Consider the following 18519-nt stretch of genomic DNA (forward strand, 5'->3'; position numbering starts at 1 on the left):
TGAAACATTTGGCGTATGCATTTTGTCAAAAGAACAATAATTAATTCATGTACATCTTCTCCAGTCATGGTACTAGAAAGAGAAGAAAGACTGCTGAAATTTCCCCTCTACAGTTCACTTATCGATTTCCCCACTTATTTTCCTTAACTTTCAGCTCAGTTCATATTGGATATTTTTGGACATTTCAAACTCTTTATTCCGTTTAAACTCGAGATGAGATACTGGGAAACTGATGCTTTTTGCCATAAATCTTTATATTTTGCTCTAAAAATAATTCCTTCAAATTAGCTTTTCTTCACCTAGAAGGTTTCTCAGTTTGTTTTCAGCAGACTACAATTTTCCAACTTCATTCTGTGTCAGAAACAGGACTCTCCTCTTCTCAAGTGCTGCTATTTTTCTACATATTGATATTTCCTGCCCTACTAGTTTACGCATCTGGTTGGAGATACATAATTATAAAATAAGTCTGCTTGCTTTATCTTTGATGCATGTGCACCAGACACATCTCTGTGGACATTAAAGTTCCAGCATTGACATTCGATCAAACAGGCGTTGGATATTACATTTCTATTTTTTGGGACTCAGAATATTTTGTGTCGTGGACAATGATCTCTAGTTTTCCTTAGATGTCAACTTTCTGGACACGTATGATGTTACTTCGAGCTTCAAGGTCTAAGGCTCTCAAAAGCAGGGGATTGCATTTATATCACACGTGTAATGGCATTAAAATATAATTAAACTTTGACGTGAATACAGTTTTGGCCTTTCCCTATCAAAAGCGAAGTAAACTTAGACGCATGTCTTTGATTTACACAGAGGAAGGTGGGAAGTAGACATCGGTAGCAATTAATTCCTTATGAGTTTATGTTGCCTCTCAGTGTGGTTGGGAACCAAAATTCATACCATGGATTCTCATTCGAGATCATAATCTGCTGAGGAATCTTCAAAAAAGCCCTCTGTGGGCCTGAGCAGAAATAACCTGTCAGATTCCGACTAGTGCACAAAGCCCTGTTTCGTAGAAGCTGGAATAACAACTTGTGTAGTCCTTATTGCACCCAGTCGTGATCCAACAAATTCAAACCCAAGGAGGGAAGGGTTTTGTGGTGCATGGTAAGGTGGCTACGGAAGTACATGGAAATGGACCGGACATTTGCAGCTGGGGCTGAGACACAAGGGCGAGGTCTTCCAGGTCAGGCAGAAGCGAAGGACCAATCAAGGTAAGTTGTAAAGGTGCCTCCAAGACAATTTAGGAGCCAAAGGCAGCAGGAACGAGTTGGCTCACAACTGCTTTGGTTGTATGGCTCCCGTTCAATAGGTTAGTTCAAAGTTTTTGAGTCCTACACCTTTGTTTTTTTCCTCCCTTCTCTCTGAGTTGACCTTCTCTCTTGTTTGTGTGTACCTGGTTGAGGGCTCCTGGGTCAGCATCGGACCGTCTCTTCAGTACACCTTCAGTGGGCAACCATGCGTCTGTCAGCAGCATTACCTGGTGCTCATGCGCTCGGCGAAGGTCTCTGGGTATTGCCTGTTGCCATTACCGGCATTCCAGTCAGAGCATCAGACAAGTAATGTTCTGACTGTATGTCAATTACCACTGCTGCCGCGCCTGTCTACCTGAGTGATGCGAGGTAATTCGGAAATTTCAGAGATTCAGAAATTCAGAAATTTCCTCCATACCCCCATTTGCCCTAAACCCCTGAACATCTCTACATGCCTACCTAAGGTAGTCAGTTGACAATTTAACCATCAAAAAATTACCTAGGGTTGGGTTTATTTCTCAGCCAACAAAGTACTAATGGTAGATTTTCAACTGACCATTTACGGAAAAAAAATCTCCATAACAATCTTAGTGAGTCGTGACTGTGCGATAAAGTCTGCATCCCTCAATAAATTTATGCAGGCCATACCTACTGGAATTTTACATGGGAAAAAGGCCTGTTGATTACTTGGAAATGTGTAATTAGAAGTGGCGATCACCAAAATCCCTAAGAGATTCCCCATTACTGTGTAAAAACTCAGAATTAGCAGAATTTATCACACCTGATAAATTATGAACCCAGTGGTATCAGATTTTATCGGGTGCAGTAAATTCTGTATACTGCACTGGGTCACTTATAATCAGACCCTAACTGATGAAGGATGCTTATGAACATGTCCTATCTTATTGACTGTGCATTTGCATGATAAAAAGACAATGGGTTGTTTCTCAGAAGAAACGTCTTAGGCCAAAGGTCTTTCAGTTGTTGGTTTGTTACCTTAGATGGCATAAAGAGATGTTCATGGGGCGCAAAGTAATGGCATGAAGGTAGTTATATGACATGAGTGGTAAAAAAAAAAACATTAGCAATTCAATCCTTTGGTGGTGGATGGGGTGCAACCAATCTATTTTTACTCAGAGGACAGAGTACCGACATAGACCCAAGTTGATGTTGCATCATGGAGGATTAAAAAGTTAAAGCCGGTATTCTCCTGAGCTTTATAAATCCTCCTCATCATTGTATGTGATTGGGTGGCACGACTACATGCTCCTTCTTTCATATCTGTTTGCTCCACTGTGATAAATAGGTTCGACCTATTACTGGACAATGCTATTGGCGATGGAATACGTACATTGCATTAAGCTGTATCGTGTGACCCGATGTCTGAGGAAAGTTCTTGAATCCACTAAAAAATTAACCGTGTTTTCAGGCCACATATATTTTGTGCACTGCGGTTTTACTTTTGGTGAGCAAATTTTATTTAATTGGCATCTTCAAAAGTATAGTAAAGATTTTTAACTTTTTCGCCCTTTAATTTATTGGCAACGTATTATTTTAAAAGTATGTGTGGTGTTTATATAATTATCATAAATGATGTTTTTTTTTTTTTTACTTTTTATTGAGGTTTTTCCTTTTTACTTTTGTTACATTGCAGTGTGTGACATTATTAATACAGAGAAACAAGTTACACAAGTTGCTTTAATAAGGATGTTGATACTGAAGAAATAAGTAATGTAAGCTAACTGCAGGAGACTTAAGCGCTCATTACGAGTGTGGTGGTCTGGACCGCCACGGATGCGGGGGTCCGACCACCACATAACAGCCCTGGTGGACTGACCGGCAGGGAACTGCCAGCTCCCCCAGGATCTTGGATTCTGGCGGTCCTGCATGCACCGCTGCCCTGCGGATTACGACCTTGTTCTCCACCAGCCTTTTTATGGCGGTAACACCGCCATGAAAAGGCTGGCAGAGAACAGGTGCAGGGAGCCACAGGGGGCCCCCCGCACTGCCGATGCACTTGGCATGGGCAGTGCAGGGGCCTCTCTGCCCAGCACCGTTGCAATGTGCACTGCAGACAGTGAAGACTGCGAGGGTGCTGGTGTACCCTGCTGGCTTCAGCATTGCCGCCAGTTTGATTACAAGCCGGAGACAATGCTGTCGCCTGTTTCCCACTAGGCCAGTGGGCAGAAACTTAGATTTACGCCTGCCGACCTAGCAGGAAACTCTTAATTACTCCGGCAGGGAGGGCACTGTGTAGGCAGCGGCCACCCTGTGTGGAGTTTGGTGGACAGAGTTTTCAGTCCGCAAAACTCTTAATGAGGCCCTTAGACTTTGATTCTTCAACGCAATTCCACACAACTTGTTTGCAAAAGAGGGTAGCTGAGCTGTGGCACCACACTTGGTTTGGATCCTGGTGTTTTGCGTGGCGGTATTTGGGACGTGGTGTAGCCCTTGAGCTAGGTAGGGAAGGATGTAAACCTTGAAGTAATTCCTGAAAGATAGGGGAGGGTAGGGGAGAAAGAGGAAACGTGGAGGAGAAGGAGGGCAACTAAACAACAGCATGGGCGAGAGCGGAGTGGAATTTTCAGGGGGATCATGTATAGGTGGGGGGCTTCACCGGATGTGGTGAAACCTGCAGTTATTGCCGGAGGTGCTGCGTCTATCGCTAGTAGGGGGCAGGAAAGAATCGAGCTGTGTTACACTGTGGGCTAACGGGTAGAGCCTGGTGGTTGGGTTCAGGGAGGGTTTTCAAGCGGGTTGTGGAGCTGTTATGGGTGGGGCCTTATCACGCACCAGTTCCAGAAACTGGGTAAGCATACTGTCCCAGGCCAGCGCTATAGGTCATTTGAGAAGCCGGCGAACTTCTTCGTAATGTAGAGCTATGCTCTCAGCTTCGCCCAGTCGGAGGAACACACGCTGCCATTAGGATGCAGCTGGGGGTTGGGTGGCTTTCCAATGTAATGTGAGGCTCCTCTTGGCTGGCAATAGGGCCAGGTTTGCGAATCGTGCCGCACTTTGTGAGTCTTCCCCTGTGTGTAGATCCACAAGGCTGTTGGCACCCATCTGTTGAGAACGGTAAGCTCGGTGACTGTGGCCAGTATTTTGTGTATTGCGTGCCAATACCGAGTTATGGAGGTGCAGGCCCATAACATGTGTCGTAAATGGTCTGCGATGGATTGACATCTGGCTGGGACAGGTGATGTGTGCTTTGAGAAATATGCAATTCAGTCTAGGTGGAGTGAGGCATGCCCTATGAAGAATCATGTATTTTATACTTGTGCATCACGGGTTACGGGAAACACCTTGTGGAAACTCCAGAAACTTGATCCAGTCAGAGTCAACGGAGAGGGCGTGCAAAATCCTCTTCCCACTTGAGGTGGAGGGGCGTCAACCAGACCCTTATATTTTCTCTTGTGGCTTTGTATAGCCAGGTGACCAAGTGGCGCCCGGCGCCCATGGTATGGAGCGTGTGTAGGGCGGTGAGGGTAGGGTGTTCCTCGTCTACTGTGTCCCATATGAGAATGCGTTGTTTATGTTTACGTATATTGTACTACCTTCTCTTTTTTATGGTTCAGGTATCTTTATGAATTATAAATATATGATTTAAGTACTCTCTCCTCTAGGTTAGAGGATCTTACTGGGTTGTTTACTTGTCTTGTAGATGAATGAGGCTGAAGGAACTTATAGGTGAAATGTAATATCTTTATATTGTACTGGAGGTATATTTTATTCTCTGATCACTATGTCCCTGGAGCCCGGTTTTAATCACATTGATATGCATCTAACTGTTTGAAAAATATACATGAAGAATTTTGATGTGAAGAAAATGTATTGAGGCACTGAAATGTAGCATAATTTCAGAATTTATGTTAACTTGCTACTTTCTCCTAATGAACCCTACTAATGAAATACTTATGTATACTGGCATACATGTCTTCTCATCCTGTGCCTATGAAGTGTCAGGGCATGTAATTTTGAAGTAAGAGCTAAAAGACTGGTTATCCCTTTTTTAACTGATTAAAAAGCAGTTATAATTCTGCTGAGGGGCTTTCCTTTCACACAGAATTCTGTCTTGGGCAGGGAGCCATTTTGGTGTCACATTCATCTACAACAATCTATTTAAGTAGAGTAGTGTTGTCAGTTTATCGTCACTATCAAGTAGTAATGGCACCGTAGGATGGCGAGGGGTCAATATATTGTAAACATTACATCACAAAACTAAAATATCACCTCCCCTACATTGATGAACACTATGGGCCTGATTACGACTTTGGCGGAGGTGGGTACTCCCTCCCAAATGTGAGGGATATCCCACCCGCCGTAGTACATGTTCCATTATATCCTATGGAACTTGTAACGCGGCAGACGGGATATCCGTCACATTTGGGATGGAGTAATTCCCTCCGCCAAAGCCGTCATCAGGCCCTATATGTTGACATAAGTAGACGTTGAGTTAAGAGTAGTAAACATATCCTTACCTTGATGATGTAGTGAAAGCAATATTTTTGTAAACTGATATTGTTAACCTAATGTAATATTTTTATATATATATATATATTTATATGTACATGTTTTTATGATGGGTGCTTTTATTATACATGGTTTTTATTGGTATTTTTACAATGTTTTGGTGATTATGTGTTGTAATGCATGAATTTTTTTCATACCGAATAAAGCTGCTTCTTCTAACCTAATGTTGTGCGATACAACCAAATTCGACAATACCAACAAAATCAAAAATGGCTTTTTATATATTTTGTAGGGGCTTTTATGTATTACAGCCTTATAAGATTTTTATATATTTATTATTTAGAAACATTACATATCTCAAATGCATGAATTCTCGGTGAAGAAATATTAATTTGGTATATGTGCGTTAATACCTTAATGTACAAGCTTGCCAATTTCATGAAGTTTGGAATGGTTTTTGCGGTTTGGTGAAGTTGACAAACATTAACTTTTTGATTTTTCAGACTACTGAGCATACTTTTCCAAACACTTGCAGTGATTACGCTGCACTATATTTATTTGTTCACTCTTTATCATCAAACAAACAATTTTATATCCTCACTGGTTCTTCCAGAGCGGAAGGCGGGGAAAAATTCAGGCAACGAAGGCCTTTTAATTTACAGGTAAAATTGTTTTTTTCCCCAAAAATATTTTCAAAGAAAAAATAACATTAGATTTTTTAGAAAAATAATTAGCTGGACTTGTCAAGAAACCGCATATTACTGGGTGTGTTTTTTAGGGGATCCACAATCAATATATATATAAACAAAAGATACATAGAATGAATAGACATTAAATTATTGTTAGTAGAAATTAGTTGTATATTTGTTGGATCTTCACAAAACTCAGATCCAGTCCCAGCGTCAATGAGGCATCCTAAAAATGAATTGGGAAGTGACTAATCCAATTGCTTAGAGATATCTGGAAACAGGTTAAATGTAAATATTCGCTCAAGTGAATGACCAACGCCGCGGAACGTGCTTTAAATACCCTTTAATTGAAAGTGCTCAGCTGTGAAATGACTGGTGCATCACACTCAGCATGGGCCTGAAGAAAGAAATTAACAAATGGTAAAACCTGTGAAGAGCTTCTAAATTAAAGTGGAATACAGTTTACGTTTGTTCCGGTTTGTTACTGTTTTGTTTTCAACCTGGAAATAAAAGGTGTTGGCAGTGGGAAACACTTTGCTCTTTATGCATACAAGTCACACCTGCTTCTTTTTAGGAATGGCCTAAGGAAAGCTTTAATGTGTTGCCAACTTCTTGCAACAAACACCATAAATGAATACTACACACACAAAGATAAATGATCTGTGGGCTAGCCCTGTTCATCCATTGGTCGCATCAGCTGTCTTTCACATTACGCTTCTGCCAATCATAGCAGACATCATGGTGCAGTGGTTCAGCCCACTTCATCCATTGGTTCTCCTGCAATGTGAGTGATGGAATTTTGCCTGATTAGTTGCGCACAGTTGCATACACAATGCGAGGGCTGGTCAGTTAGTATTTTACGTTGGCAATGACTTTTTCCATCCCTAATTATTATTTTTGTTTTAAAGGAGTTCTCCATATGTGCTTAAGCTATTTCTACAAGTTACAGTAATTTAAAGCCATGAGTACATTTTCTTCGAGTCAATAAGTATCATAATTTTCCTATGATATGGGTAAAAGCTAAACTGGTTCTAATTACACCTAGGTGTCAGAATGCACATGCAGTAATTTATTAAAGAGATACGTTTTTTATTTATTTATTATTGGAAATGTGAGCTTGTGACATTTCAGCATCATCATGGTTTCTCTTTTTATTTTTCTGTTGTATAAAAGAATAATCAATCCCCAACTTTCATAGGAGTCAAATCCAGGTCTATCATGCATAGGAGACAAAACCAGGCCCATCGTGCATAGGAGACAAAAACTGGCCCGTCTTGCATAGGAGGCAAAATCAGGCCCATCGTGCATAGGAGACAGACCAGGCCCATCTTGCATAGGAATCAAAATCAGGCCCATCGTGCATAGGAGACAGACCAGGCCCATCTTGCATAGGAATCAAAATCAGGCCCATCGTGCATAGGAGACAGACCAGGCCCATCTTGCATAGGAATCAAAACCAGGCCCATCTTGCATAGGAGACAAAACCAGGCCCATTGTGCATAGAGACAAAACCAAGCTCATTGTGCATAGATACAATACCAGACCCATTTTGCATAGGCATCAAAACCAGGCCCATCGTGCATAGGAGACAAAACCAGGCCCATCATGCATAGAGACAAAACCAAGCTCATCGTGCATAGATACAATACCAGACCCATCGTGCATAGGAGATAAAACCAGGCCCATCGTGCATAGGAGACAAAACCAGGCCCATCTTGCATAGGAGGCAAAACCAGGCTCATTGTGCATATGAGCCAAAACCAGGCCCATCGTGCATAGGAGACAAAATCTGGCCCGTCTTGCATAGGAGGCAAAATCAGGCCCATTGTGCATAGGAGACAGACCAGGCCCATCTTGCATAGGAATCCAAATCAGGCCCATCGTGCATAGGAGACAGACCAGGCCCATCTTGCATAGGAATCAAAATCAGGCCCATCGTGCATAGGAGACAGACCAGGCCCATCTTCCATAGGAATCAAAACCAGGCCCATCTTGCATAGGTGACAAAACCAGGCCCATTGTGCATAGAGACAAAACCAAGCTCATTGTGCATTGATACAATACCAGACCCATTTTGCATAGGCATCAAAACCAGGCCCATCGTGCATAGGAGACAAAACCAGGCCCATCGTGCATAGAGACAAAACCAAGCTCATCGTGCATAGATACAATACCAGACCCATCGTGCATAGGAGATAAAACCAGGCCCATCGTGCATAGGAGACAAAACCAGGCCCATCTTGCATAGGAGGCAAAACCAGGCTCATTGTGCATATGAGCCAAAACCAGGCCCATCGTGCATAGGAGACAAAACCAGGCCTATCTTGCATAGGAGACAAAACCACGCCATCTTGCATAGGAGTCAAAAGCAGGCCCATTGTACATAGGAAACAAAACCAGGCCCATCTTGCATAGGAGTCAAAACCAGGCCCATTGTGCATATGAAACAAAACCAGGCCCATCTTGCATAGGACACAAACCCAGGTATTTGGCTTTGCCAATGCTTTTTAAGCATGAGTTTAGAAGTGCATTTAGGGCGGGAAAATATTGCAGATAGTTGAGACTATTCACAGAGTATGTCAACCCTCCACCCCCCAACAGCTGGGCTCACAGTGCAATGGCAGGTGTGTAGCAAATTCTAGAACTATCATATAGAGCACAGTTAAAACAAACTAAGCCTTAATTACAGGGTCGTATGAGCATGTGCCTGTCTCTAGCTGGCACTGCAGCTCCACCGTCTCCCTATCATAAGTGGAGGGGAGAGGGAAGGCGGAATGCAGTTCCTGGAGCCAGTACCTATCACCGTAGCCATATTGGTATCACTGGTATAAGCCTTTTGCTCCAACATTCCAATGTTTGTTTTTTGTTTCTCCCAGTTTCATTCAGACATTCTACCCTTATGGGTGAAATGTTCTAATAGCCTATAGCCCTCCTGCTGCAGGCTATATCAGTTGTTAAAGGCCCTCTCCTCTCCTGTAGGTCCGGTCCAGGGCCTTTAACAACCAGTATAGCCCCCAGCAGCTGGCTATAAGGCTGTGTGATCCATTCATTTTCTCTGGTCTAGTCTGAACACTGAATAACATTTATTAGTTTCTGTTGTGTTGATGTATGCAATGTATGTTATGATGACGCTTAGGGCCTTGAAGCTAAACCTGTTTTAGCATTATTGCACAATATGACTCAATAAATAAAAGAATAAATACATAAATACGAGCTCCTTTATCACTCAAGACAGTGTCTAGCAAGGGGAAACAGTGTCCATGTTGGAACAGATTTCTATTGGCCGAGCTCATCACAAACACACGTTTATGAAAGCCAGTCCTTATACAGACAATGGCTTTAGCAGAGTAAAGGCATTCATTCACTCCTCAATGACTTCAGTTATCAGCAGCTGCCAGGAGGGACAGGCCCCAGCAGCCAGAATACTGAAAGGAAATCACAAAAATTCTTCATAAAACAGGCAGCAGCCACCCAAAGGTACAAGTAACAGTACAGATGAGATACAATTTATACTGCAGGGCAGCAGGAGGGGAAGGGATGTTTGTGGCTGCTCCTCAGTCAGAAGGGCATGGCAATTACAGACTGCAGGGCCTTCATTTAGTTCACGAGCAGACTAACAGAATGGAAAAGGTCTTAGTGAAAGGGCTGCAGGAAACAGCTGAGGTCGGTGCTTTGCACACAGGCCCCAAAGTGTTAATAGCCAGAGAGTGACAGCAGAGATTCACAAGTGCTAAAGGGGTGAAGGTCCCTGTCCCTCGGCTGTCACAGGTGATGCTCAGACACCCTGCAGTGATACCCAGGATCTGCAGCTTCAGAATGTGTGTGGTCCTGAGGAGGTGTTGCCAGGGATGCAGGTCGCCCAGGCAGCGGAGCTCCTGCATCTTGTGTGTGATGTCTGTGATGCAGAGGTACAAAAGGTGCGCTATTCTGAGGCATTTGATGGGATGTCACTGGTACCCAAGCAAGTAAGCAGTGACAACTCAAAGCCTGGGCGAAACACACACAACTTTATTGCAATTGAGATTCAAAACATCAGTGATGCCCAGGCTAGATGGTGTAGGATGTGAGTGACTCACAAGTGCAGAGGGTGTATGACCAATGTTCTTTGTGTGTGAGGTGGTGCACAAGTGAAGAGGTGTGAGATCCATGTACTTGGTGCGTGGAGTCACGGATGCAGAGCTACAAGGGACCTGACACCAGTGATGCACAGGCCTACTATTAGTGGTGTAGAGACTATTAGGCAGTGCTTAATTTGTAAATAAAAACATGCCACTGCCCAAAGCTCTCCTCTGAAACAAGCGGCTGCTGCAATGAAATGTGCGAGCACTGAATACTGGGGCAGCGTAATATTAAAGCCCTCTCGTGCCTCTTTAATCCATTTACAGCCACTCCCTGCCCCTTCAGCTCACTATTGCAGCTTTCTGCTTTCAACCTGTGACGCTTTTTCGAATTTCTCTTCCTCTGTCTTTTCCATGTGTCTTTTGCTCGCAGTAAATGCTTGAGGCAGAAAAATAAGAGCCGGACCTCAAAAAAAGAGCCGGTGCCCTGCACCGGAAACCACTGTCTCAAATTAAGCACTGCTATTAGTGATGCACATGTGTTGATGGTGTGTGATCTAAGTGATGCCAAGCGCAAAGGGTGTATGTGGTGAGCAGCGACGCCAAGGATGTGAGATCCATGTTCTTGGTGTGTGAGGTGGTGCGAGGATGTGGGATCCATGCACTTAGTGTGTAGTGTCACTGATGCGCAGCTGCAAAAAGGGCCTGACAGCAATGGTGCACAGGGCCAACTATCAGGGGTCTACAGAGTATGAGATAGTGATCCACAGGTGTGGCGGGTGTGGGACCCATGTTCTTCGTGTGTGAGGTAGTGCACAGGGGCCGATGGTGAGGGATCCATGGACTTAATTTCACTTCTGTACCGCTGCAAGGCGTCTGCTATCGTGACACACGTGGTGTGGTATTAGTGATGCACAGATGCACGGGTTGTGCAATCAGTGATGCACATTTATTAGAGTTGCTACTTTGCTCTGTGTAGGAGTCCCCCAGGTATCTGGTCTACTGGCGCGTAATTGTTTTGTTATGCAAAGTTTTGCATAGATCGCAAGTATTGGGGTACCCCTAGATCAAGCAGTTCATCCCCTCCGCTGGCTATCCAGGGGAGGCGGTAAAAGCTGTCAGGGGATCAAACCCCGGCTTAGCAATGAAGCCGGGGTCTTGAGACCTTGTCATACTGAAGCCATTGGGCCATCCCTTGCATATCAGTGGCCCGTGCTTGACATATAGTGGGCACTCTTGACAACCTTTCACTATCCCGGGCATAAAAGTGGCCAAACCTTACCGTGTTGTATGATCTTGCTAAGATTCCGGCTATCCCTGGCATGGAAGTGACCCACCTTTGACATATTGCAGTCATTATTGACAACATTGTGGCTTTTACTGGCATAATTGTGGGCCTTTTCAGCCACATTACAGACATTTTTTATAACATTGTGGATTTCACATAAAGGTGCTGGTCCTTGTCATGTAGAAAGCATGCATGTAAAATCTGTAGTTATCTGTGGCATCATGGTCCTGTCTGAATGTATCCCTTGTTGAGTTATTTTGATCTCACAACATACCCCTGGTTATCCCTAGAGTAGTTAAGGCTCTGGCCTAATGGTGACCATGCATAACTAATTAAGGACATTGTGGCCATAACTGAGTCCTTCGCTGGCACAAAGGAGGCCCAGACACAATGGTGGTCTCTGGCCATCCTGAGGGTAGACTTGATATCTTCATAGCTATCCCTTGCATTATAGCAGGGTTGGCATCGGGGCATGCAGTTCCAGGAACAACCACCTCTCACCTTTGTCATGTTAGTGCATTTCAGGGATTCAAGAAGTTGAAACCGTACACCTTGTTGGCATGAGCCTTCTGTTCCCACATTCCAATGGGTGTCTCAGTTTCTCCCTTTTTAATTCAGAGGATGCTGCCCTGATGGGTGAGATGTTCTAATAGCCTCATAGCCCTTCTGCCACAATGACAAGGCTAAGGGTGACCAGCCTCGTCATTTTGGTTGTGCCCTTATCATAATGCTATCTGTCCCTGGCATGATCCTGGAGGAAATCTCTCACATAACAGGACATCCCTGGTATTTGGTGGTGATAACTTTACATAAAAGCTAGCTATGTCCTTGTGTTCGAGTACATGATGAACAGCAAAGGCAGAAAGAATATGGAGTTTATTTCTACCAAATGAAAAAATACATGCAATACCAAAGGTGTGTATTTTCAAAAACTGGCTGATTAAGGACAACCGGCTGCATTACTGAAATACATTTAACATCGGCATTTGATTGACAATGTATGCAGTGTTTGGGGCATAATGTGGATCTTGGTACCTGGTGGCACTATGGAGCATATTTACAAGAAAGTAGAGCAGCACTGCGGCAAAATTTGGCAGCGCCATGCCACTTCTGAAACGCAGGGAGGTGCCTTATTTACAAAAATACAGCGCCTCCCTGTGTTTCTTCTAGCGCTGGTGCTGGGTCCCTGCATTGTAGGGAATGATTGTTTAATGATTGTTTATGTGCAGGAAGGGACACCCTCCTGCACAGACAACCATTAATGGCTTTTTACTCTTTCTATGTGTGCTGCAGAATGCAGCACACATAGAAAAAGCAAAAATAAGGAGAAATAAAAGTATTTCTCCTCGTTGTGTCATGCTAACACCACCTCTTGGGTGGCGTTAGTTTTTGGTACCGCCTCAGATTACGTTTACTTGTAAATCTGGGGCAGTGTCAAAAAGCAATGGATGTTGCAATGGAACGCCCACAGCAACACCATTGCTTGCCCCTCTGCAGCAGAAAACTGCATCGGGGGCCCATATTTACAAGGTGGCGTTAAGCGACAAAAAGTGGCTTAACGCCACCTTGTAAATATGGCGCACGGTGCAGTGCCCAAGCGTCACAAAAAGTGATGTTCCAGTGGCGCTAGGTACTTGTAAGTATACCCCTTACTGATGTGGCTTCTGTTTTTTGATTTGCGTCAAGGCATTTTATCCTCAATATTTAATAAAGCGTGTTATGATATCATCTTCCCTGCAGTGTGCGGCTTGATAACATTAGATTGATTTGATGGAATGTGTTAAACTTTCTGAACCTCTGAGGTCCACATAATTTGAGATGCAGCAATGTTGCAAAAGCCTATGGCGGTGATTGTAAGATTTGTATAACTTTAGATTTTTCTACCCTACCTTACTGAGTAAAGTCATAAATATATGACGGAGAACATACTTGGAAGATTATGACATTGTCAGCCATATTGAACAAAAGGGCTGTGACGCCTAGAGATCTGCAGCCTTTTAGGGAAATTCTGCTGAAAAATGCACTATTTTCCTGCAAACTGCTCAAAATGATCTTGAGGTTGTCAACTCCCCCCAACATCCCCTGAGGAGGGGGAAGATTGACCAGTACATCAGGAAAGAACTGTTCAATTAGAACTTTTGCATTGGCGCTCAGTGCTGTAACAGCGATATTACAACACAGACTAGGGGCAGGAATACTGTCTGTAATGTACATATGTGTGCAAAGGAAGTACTTGCACCAAATATGAAGGAGATTAGAAGATGTACAAGTATACCGATTTGCTTAAATTGAAACATTACAGAGCAGGAAGTCACTTAATGATAAATGAGGAATGATGAGGGAACAAAAATGGGAAACCTTGTTAACAGAAATAACAATGGCTTTAAAGAACTGTTAATGAATAGATGAAAACAGAGTAAAAAATGATATAAAATCCAGAAGATAAACCGGTTATCCAGCACTAGGACTGGCCTTGAAAGGATAATTAACAAAGGGAATGCCTCTATAAGTTTAACGTATATTTGTAGTTAGTTCAAATGAGACACTGATTTAGAATAAGGCGGCGGGGAAAGGTGACAGTACGATTTGAGGAGTGAGATTAAAGATTGTGTTATGGGACTAAAGTGTTATGCCTCGTTTTATACATGACAATTATTAGTAAAGCTAGGCCTATTCCTAATTGTGTCCCGTTTTCTTGAGTGTTATCGTTTCTCACTATAATTTAAGGTAATTGATAAAAATTAAGAAAAACTGAATTTAAAAAGTACCATAGGTTTTCTAGCCAATTTATCTTGACATTTTGTGTAAGATACACAATTTGGCACCTTTAAAAAGGTACTGAGGGGTCGAATCCCCCTCATAGCCCTGGAAGAAATCCTTATTTAGGGCAGGTATTTGCATCTCACCACTTTCACTTTTAATAGTGCATGTACGTCCCTAGTGGGGTCTCTTCTTCAGGCTTTCAGGCAGCCACACTGATCTCCAGTCAGAGGCAGCCCTGCCCCGGGAGTACCACTCCCTCTCGCCTCTCTAACCAATTTTTACCACTAGTTGATGGTGTATTCACGTCCCTCGTGGGGTCTCAGCCCTCAGTCAGTCACACTGAGCTCCAGTCAGAGGCAGCCGGGCCCGGGAGTACCACTCTCGCCTCTCTCCCCAATTTCACCACTAGTTGATGGTGTATTCACGTCCCTCGTGGGGTCTCAGCCCTCAGTCAGTCACACTGAGCTCCAGTCAGAGGCAGCCCTGCCCCGGGAGTACCACTCCCTCTCGCCTCTCTCCCCAATTTCACCACCAGTTGATGGTGTATTTACGTCCCTCGTGGGATCTTTCCCGTCAAGCCGTCAGTCAGCCACACTGAGCTCCAGTCAGAGGCAGCCGGGCCCGGGAGTATCACTCTCGCCTCTCTCCCCAATTTCACCACTAGTTGATGGATCATTCACGTTCCTCGTTGGGGCTCTCCCGTCAGGCCCTCAGTCAGTCACACTGAGCTTCAGTCAGAGGCAGCCGGGCCCGGGAGTATCACTCTCGCTTCTCTAACCAATTTCACCACCAGTTGATGGTGTATTCACGTCCCTCGTGGGGTCTCAGCCCTCAGTCAGTCACACTGAGCTCCAGTCAGAGGCAGCCGGGCCCGGGAGTACCACTCTCGCCTCTCTCCCCAATTTCACCACCAGTTGATGGATCATTCACGTTCCTCGTGGGGGCTCTCCCGTCAGGCCCTCAGTCAGTCACACTGAGCTCCAGTCAGAGGCAGCCGGGCCCGGGAGTTCCACTCTCACCTCTCTCCCCAATTTCACCACTAGTTGATGGATCATTCACGTTCCTCGTTAGGTCTCTCCCGTCAGGCCCTCAGTCAGTCACACTGAGCTCCAGTCTGAGGCAGCTCGGTCCGGGAGTTCCACTCTCGCCTTCCTCACTAAGGGCCTTTTCTAGCTGGCGGGAAAAGGCGAAGAGCTGCAAAGCCTTTCCAAGGCTGCTCCGTGTAAACAGCAGCTGCCGCCCCCGCCCCCCGCCGGAGAGCTCAGTGGAAAGCTGCCAGTGTTGACACAGATTAGGCGGTGTCAGTGAGGCGGTGCGAGCCGGGGCTGGCTTGGGAGGAGAGCGCCACGATGTCACGGCCGCTCCATAACGGCGCTCTAGCGTGGGATGGAGCCGGTGGCCTAGACGTGAGCGCCTCACCCAGAAGGCTCCTGCGCCCATGCACGGGCTGTGGTGGATTCTAGGCGCTTATTTCATTTTTTAACATTTTTTTTGAGTTTTGCATTCTAAAACATAATATTACTGTGAAATTAGTGTTCAAGCATTCACAGAAATAGATAAGATTGTAAGACACAGAGGCAAAACAGATACATCGTGTAGTACAAACAATAGCAACGTTCCCACTAGTATGTAGGAGGGTAAGAGAGTGGTACTATGAAGAACTGTACAATTAGAAGCGGTGGTTTAGGAGGCAGATCCGTCCATCATTCTTTTGTGTTGGTAATGTCGCCCTAAGTGGGAAGGGTATGCCCAGACGTGGGTCCCGTGCTTCCCATGCCACTGGATTCAAGCTAGCCTGGCTGATGAGGGGTGAAACCCCGAAACCGGTCCCAGGATGCTTGTTTCCAGTCCAGGGAAGACCTGGCCTGGCAGTTCGGGCTGGACTGTTCCCATGAGGAACAGGGTCAAGACTGATTTGCATATGGCTGGGTCCAAACTGGAATGGCATGGGCAGCAAAAAAACGATGGATTAAACCCAGATCTGTGACTGGGGGTGAGTGTTTGCATTGTCAGCACTCCGTCCATCATTCTTTTGTGTATCATTCTTTTGTGTTGGTAATGAGACCCGATGTCTGACCAGGGGCGATCGCCCCGCTGGAAAAATGACAAGTTTAGATATCGCCATTTTATTTTTCAGCCACCCATCCTGAACCGAGTGTCAGTACTCCTGAGTGGCAGTAGGGAGCTGTGCACTATGTTTAAAGTGTGCATGTCCCTTTGGCCGGGCGTCTTGCAATGGCCACCCTGACATGCGCACTTTAAACTTCTCTACGACGGCTGAGTTAGAGAAAGCACAGGCCTCCAGTGCTCTTAAGAGTGCTGAGAGAGGCCTCTCCCTCCAATCCTGATGCTTCAGCATGAGAGCAGCGCCAGGATTGGGTAGTGCAGTGTCCTGGGTCTGGAGCTTTGAAGGGAGAAGACACTGGAGCGAGGAGGATGTGGGGTCATCAGTTAGTTAAGGGCCTTTTTAGGGTTGAGCCTGAGTCGCATGTGTTTCGCTAAGCGAGACGCTTTAGTAATTAAAAAGGGCTCGGAGCCCTGTCCACGTCACGTCAGTGTCTGTCATTGGCTTGTGGGCTTGCCTGTTAGAATCAGCTTGATTTCATTAGTGGAAGGCATGCACATGTCATGCCTTTTCCGGTGGATAGCCCTCCTCGAGTGCATCGACCAAGTACAGAAAACATGCGAGGCTTGATGTTTTCTGTCCAGCTCGTGGACTACGTTTTCTCTATTTTCCCAGCGCTATCGCGCTTGGCAGAAGTCGAGCGCTTTACACAGTTAATTGCACTTTTTCGGGTTATGTACATAAATGCACTTTTGCCGATAGGTGAAAAGTCAGGTTAGGAGTTTACAATGCTATCAGCTCTAACACGAGAAAACGCGAGACCCGTTGCATTGCAAATGCTTGTTTATTGTTATAGTAACCCTACCCGTATTTTGCCTGCCCCACCACTCTAAACTCCTGGCAGCCGCCACTGCTGAGAACTGTCGGATGCGGCACAGGGAATGTGGCAGTTCGGTTACGGCATAGGAGGGCGGAGGAGAGTAGGTCCTTCGTCCAGTTGTGCAGCATGGGCTGGTAAAAAGGAAGGGTGGAATGGTGCACGGGGGTGGAGAGGAAGTGTATATATAACATAAGGATAGTGCGCATGGTGGAGTCACGAAGTGGAGTTGTCAGGGAAATCAGTGTATGGAAGGAGACTGTCTTGGGAAATAAGGTGCAACAACTGTGCCATTAGTAGTCCCATTCTGGGGATATGGGACGCCTGCGAAGGTGGCACACCTCTTTATAGCAGAGGGCAGTTCCCTCAGCTGTTCCCCTTTTGTGTGCTGCTCCCTGCCATGCTGACAGTGGGGGAGCAGAGGGGCCTTACAGTGCAGAGTGAGTGTTCTCTTGGTCAGCAGCAAAGCCAGGCCAGCAAAGCGTGTGCAGAGGGGTGTTTCTTTGTGCCTCCCAAGTGTAAATGTCAGTGAGCGCGGTGACCTCCCAAAGTGTGGCATGGACTCCTCGTCAGTAAAGACCAGGGCGGGGCAGGACCACAGCATGTGTTGGAGATCTACATTTCCCGAGTTGTAGAGGGGGCAGTGCAAGTCTGTCCAGGGGAAGTAGTGGTTGAGTTGTTCGGTGGTCAAATATGCTCGGTGGAGGATATGGAATTGGACATCATTAAACCTGGCATTCCACAAGACAGGATGGGCAAATGCCAGTGCCTGAGTCCTTTCCGTATTATTAAGAACCCTCCCCAAGTCATCTTCACATTTGGCGCAACGGGGTTCCATGGAGATACCAGTAGGCCCTAGAGAGCCATGTGATCTAGTGGAAGCCCTCACTTGTGGTGAGGAGCACCTGTAGTACAGCGAGTGTTGGGGGTCGTGCATCTCTGTTCTATCACAGTGTACGACGTATTATGGAGTTGGGGGCAGGTGAGGAACTGCCTAGCCGGGAGGTCAAAGTCTCTGTCTGAAGCTCCTCAAAAGGAATAAGATAACCATCT

The 18519-nt window shown here is 45.3% G+C and overlaps 1 protein-coding gene across 2 annotated transcripts in view; it reads left to right on the top strand.

The window, feature by feature from the left end:
* The window catches only part of FAM131A (family with sequence similarity 131 member A), a 365236-nt gene that overhangs the window by 78087 nt on the left and 268630 nt on the right, over positions 1 to 18519 (top strand). The window lies entirely within an intron of this gene.

The sequence above is a fragment of the Pleurodeles waltl genome, chromosome 11 (assembly GCF_031143425.1).
Source record: "Pleurodeles waltl isolate 20211129_DDA chromosome 11, aPleWal1.hap1.20221129, whole genome shotgun sequence".
Taxonomy (NCBI): domain Eukaryota; kingdom Metazoa; phylum Chordata; class Amphibia; order Caudata; family Salamandridae; genus Pleurodeles; species Pleurodeles waltl.